The sequence below is a fragment of the Bubalus kerabau genome, chromosome X (assembly GCF_029407905.1).
Source record: "Bubalus kerabau isolate K-KA32 ecotype Philippines breed swamp buffalo chromosome X, PCC_UOA_SB_1v2, whole genome shotgun sequence".
In the NCBI taxonomy this organism is placed as follows: Eukaryota; Metazoa; Chordata; class Mammalia; order Artiodactyla; family Bovidae; genus Bubalus; species Bubalus kerabau.
The window spans coordinates 165,303,456-165,308,550 of record NC_073647.1 but is presented as its reverse complement, the minus strand read 5'-3'; the positions used below and the strand labels follow the sequence as shown (position 1 = coordinate 165,308,550).

The window sequence follows — 5,095 nt, the reverse complement described above, 5'->3', positions numbered from 1 at the left end:
GCCTCCGCGACCACGGCACACACAGCAGCCGCGGCACAGAGCCACGCGCACCAGCAGCCCTCTGCACACGGACCCCGGGTCCCGCGGCCTAGGCTCTGCATCCCAGGGCGTGGACAGCGATGAGCCCCCGCCCCTCCACCCTGCTCTCGCCGCCGCCACGTCAATGCACGTGAGTTTCAGTTTATTATTTTTTGTTTAATAAAGCACAGCTGTCTGCAAACCACCAGTGTTATGAAATGTGACAAAAGTGTGGCCCCGTGGAGCCCATCTGTTTACTCATCTCAGGGCTCCCGTCGTCACCCTGCGTGAACCACCCTGTAGGAAACAGGGGTGGCAGAGGACCACTCTCGCTCGCTGCTTTTGCCCCGTCCATGTTAATTTGGATGGCCGGCCTCCCTGGGGAAGGTCTCCGAGCTGGTTGCGTGTGTGCATGCAAAGTCGCTTCAGTCGTGTCCAACTCTTTCGCAACCCTGTGGACTGTAGCCCCTCCAGGCTCCTCTGTCCATGGGGTTCTCCAGGCAAGAACACTGGAGTGGGTTGCCATTTCCTCCTCCAGTGGATCTTCCCAACCCAGGGATCGAACCCACCTCTAACCCGCAACTCCTGCCTTAGCAGTCAGATTCTTTACCACTGAGCCACCAGGGAAGCTCCTCCCGGCAGGTTAAGACTGCCTGAAATGGGAACTTTTCCCTAGTGATTGGAGAAAAGTCTGTAAAACATTGCTTCTCCTCTGGACTCGGTTTTCAGAACCTTCCACATCCCAAATGAAGGTCCAGTTTTCCTGGAAAGATGGGGTCCAGTTTTGCTTGAAAGACCAAGCTATTCCCTGGTTCTGATGACTAGCTCTGTCTTCCAGGAATTCTCTGGGATGCTTTGAGGGATTAGCATTAGAACAGATACATGACCACATGTTAAAGAGACGACCAGTGCGACTTTCCTGCGTGAAGCAGGGCACCCAAAGCCACTGCTCTGGGACCACCTAGGGGGATAGGGTGGGGCGAGAGTGGGAGGAGGGTTCAAGTTGGGGAGGACACGTACACCTTTGGCTGATTCATGCTGACTTATGGAAGAAAGCATCACTATATTGTAATGCAATTATTGCAATTAAAATAAATACACTCAATTAAAAAATAGCAAAAAAGAATGAAGTCTTTATTGGATTTGTTACAGTAACACTTCTTCTTCATGTTTTCATGTTTCTGGCCGGGAGGCATGTGGGGTCTTAGCTCTGTGGCCAGGGATGGAACCCATAACCCCTTGCATTGGAAAGCAAAGTCCTGACCACTGGTCCGCCAGGGAAGTCCCCCATCCAGGAGTGGTAAACCCAACTCTCAAAGCAATAAGGCATTTCCGGGGCCACCCAGACCTGTGACCAGTGGGAGGTGGCTTCTGTCAGGCGGTCGGAGGATCAGAGAAGAAACATCGTGGTGCAATTCCCAGAACTGCCTTCATCTTTCTAGCAGAGCTTCCGGGAAAATAAAATAAAAAAAAAAAACACTTCTTTTCCCAGTAGGCACTGTAGGTGAGTCTCATCATGAGAAAGCGTTGGCGATCAAGTCCCAGATTTTTTTTTAAAAGCAAATTAATCAGGGAGTGCTTATTCCCACCGCAGGAAGATGAAACGCGAGATCCTTTGAGGTACCAACAGTCCTGGCAAACTGTCTCTGCTTTAAAACGTACATCCCCATCATTTTAAAAACAATTTACGCTGACCTATATGCAGGAGATATGATGGAACGGAACGGGAAAAGTCATAATTAAAAATATAGGTGAACAAATTGGGGCAGAGGGAAAAGGAGGGCAGGGAAGACGGGACAGAGAGAGAGCTGATGGTTGTACGTGTCGGAGGCTGGGGTTTTCCAGCAAAAGATGCTGAGGTTTGGGAGCTCAGGGTGCGAGGTGTTAATTAGGGATCCCTGGAAAATCCCCAATGCTGGGAAAGACTGAAGGCAGGAGGACAAGGGGAGGACAGAGGATGAGATGGCTGGATGGCATCAGCGACTCGATGGACATGAGTTTGGGTGAACTCCAGGAGTTGGTGATGGACAGGGAGGCCTGGCGTGCTGCAGTCCATGGGGACGCAGAGAGTCGGACACGACTGAGCAACTGAACAGCAGCACCTCCATTATGGAGGTGCCCAGTGGACCCTGAACAGGGAAACCCTTTCCAGCAACATGAACAGGGAAGTCCTCTCCTAGCTCTGAACACAGAGACGTGAGGTCGCCTGAACCTCCTGGCCCCTGGAGCCTGAATCCTGAGCCTCCAGGCATTTCTTATCCCTTCAGATGCTCACGCTGCCCAGGGTTGCCTTGGAACCAGGAGGTTGTAAAGACTGAGAGACCACAGCGATTCACTAGAATCTTTCGATTTAGGTCACTGCCCTGCCCGGTGGGTGGAAAGCACCCCGCTCTTTGTTCACCTGGCCTACCTGTTTAGCAGAACCAGCGTGGAACCACGGCATCCACCAAAGACTTCAGCGATGGGTGAGGTCGGCCTCGAAAGTGACGTTCCTTACGTGTTGGCTCTCAGGCTGCTTTCAGGGTGGAAAGCTACAGTTCAGTTATTAACAACTGCAAATACAGTCTCTTCTAGCAGCAAATGAGACGAATGTGGTCATCTGCTCCAGGCATATCAATGCAGACACACAGATGCATGAGAAACAGATACACACAGACCTGTAAACACACACACAGTGCAGGCTAAACATGGACACAGACAGCGTACAGACACACAGATGCAGTAAGAAATACAGACACACAGGTATGTAAGCACACAGATGCATGCTAAACATGGACACAGACAGACCCACAGACACACAGCTGCAGTAATAAATACACACAGAGGTATGTAAGCACACACACACACAAGTGTATGATAAACATGGACACAGACAGACCTACACACACACAGATGTAGTAATAAATATAGACACACAGGTACATACACACACACACACACACACACACACAGATGCATGATAAACAGGGGCACACGCACTTCCCTGGCGGCTCAGTGGTAAAGAATCTACCTGCCAAAGCAGGAGACACGAGTTCGATCCCCGGTCCGGCAAGATCTCACCAGCTGAGTCACAGAGCGTTGGACGTGCCTGAGGGACGGACACTTCCACTTTCAGAGCTGTAAATACAGACACACAAAGATGCAGGGACAAACAGACACCCATAAGCAACACAGACTCATATACATATCCAGACGCACGCGGGCAGCCACACATGTTCCTGGACACACACAGACACACACACAGCACCAGGGACCACCCTGTTGCCAAGGCGCAACACGGTGGAACCTTGTGCTTACAAGGCAGTGGTCCCCAACCTTTTTGGCACCGGGGGTTGGTTTCACGGAAGATAATGCTTCCCCGGAGCGGGGGTGGGGGGGGTGTCAGAACGACTGAAGCACCTTCCATTCATCGTGCACTTTATTACCGTTATTATCGCAGCAGCTGCACCTCAGATCCCTGGGCGTTAGAGCCCAGACGTTGGGGACCCCGTGTCCCAAGGAGATGAGTATTCTCTAAGGAGCCTGGACTCTGCCTGTGGTCTGGGGTGACTTGCAAGTGACCGAGGCACTCAGCATCTCCTGCAGGGACTTCCTCACCCAGGGAAGGAAACCGCTCTCTGTGTTTCCTGGTGTTCCAGGAACCAGGAGGGCACAGGGCACACAGCACGTGCTCAGCTCTGTCTGCAGGAAGCCAAGCTCGTGCGCCAACAGGAAACCCAAACCGGCTCCTTTGAGGCTGAGCAAACTCCAGGCAACACCAGCGCAAGCCAGTAAAGCACTGAGCCACCGTGAAATGATTCTTTCAAACGGTGGTGGTGGGGACGACTCTCGAGAGGCCCGTGGACAGCAAGGAGATCAAACCAGTCGTTCCTAAAGTAAGTGAACCCTAAATATTCGTTGGAAGGACTGATGCTGATGCTGAAGCTCCAGGAGGGAGCAACCATAGGGTCCACACGACCCCCTCCTCGTAGAACTTAGGGAACGCTTGACTTACTGTTTATCCTCAAGGGATGAACAGCCACAGGAAGAGATGAAGGCGAGATCCAGGAGGGTCCCCAGTGCAGCAGCTTCTGTCTCCGTGGAGTCTGGGGGCAACACGCTCCCAGCTTGTGGGTGGGCTCCCCAACCCTTGATGCTCCCTGAACCATGGCGCTTCCATTAGGGAAGACTGAGTAAATCCCTGGCCGTCTGTAGCAACTCAATCCACGGCCCCTCTGCCCTCCATGGAGGCTGCCCTTCATGGGGGTGGGATGAAAAGGACCAACCCTCTAACCACGTGGTTGGTTCCTCCGGCAACCAGCCCCCACCTCCCAGAGCCTCCTCATTAGCATAAGCCCAGGTGCGGTCGGGCCTGTTCTGAGTAACCAAGATGCTCATCTCACCTGCATCACTCAGCAAGCTCCTGGGGCTTCCCTGGTGGTCCAGCGGTTAGCACCCCATGCTTCCAGTACCTTGGATACAGGTCTGATTCCTGGTCAGGGAAGTATGATTCCCATATGCCGCTTTGTGAGGCCAAAGAAAAGAAAAAGAAAAGAAAGATGTTTAACTGATGGACACATCATTCACTCAAACCAATTGCAGCAGAGGGGGAAAAACCTTTCCTGTACTCTCTTATGTTTCAACCTGAGGGCTGCAAATTAAAGTGACAAAAAAGATTAACTAGAGAAAAGGCTTGTTTCAGATGCACATAAGGCCTTCCCGAAAAGAAGGTTTTTAACCCTAAGGAAGCCCAGACTTGTGGTTTGTATGCCATGTAAACAAATGGTGATAAATTTGTGGAGAAGTGACAAGACACAGGAAACAGGGTTTGGGGGCTTTTAGGAAGGTACATGATGGGAAGTTATATATTTAGGAGAATCTAATGACAGATAAGGGTCGATCCTAAAGGAAATCAACCCTGAATATTCATCAGAAGGACTGATGCTGAAGCTTAAGCTCCAATACTCTGGCCACCTGATGTGAAGAGCTGACTCATTGGAAAAGGCCCTGATGCTGGGAAGGACTGAGGGCAGGAGGAGAAGGGGACAACAGAGGATGAGATGGTTGGATGGCATCACCAACTCGATGGACATGAGTT

General features: G+C 51.5%; 1 long non-coding RNA gene across 2 annotated transcripts; it reads right to left on the bottom strand.

Annotated features, from left to right (window-relative positions):
* Nucleotides 1-1,132: 1,132 nt before the first annotated feature.
* On the bottom strand, nucleotides 1,133-4,286 carry LOC129640343 (uncharacterized). Of its 2 annotated transcripts, none has more exons than XR_008708751.1 (4): nucleotides 4,013-4,286; nucleotides 2,998-3,135; nucleotides 2,429-2,617; nucleotides 1,133-1,713 (listed from the first exon to the last, which is right to left on the bottom strand). It is a non-coding gene; the product is annotated as an uncharacterized LOC129640343 (long non-coding RNA). The 2 variants fall into 2 exon arrangements; XR_008708750.1 differs by having other exon boundaries at nucleotides 3,029-3,135.
* Nucleotides 4,287-5,095: the final 809 nt, after the last annotated feature.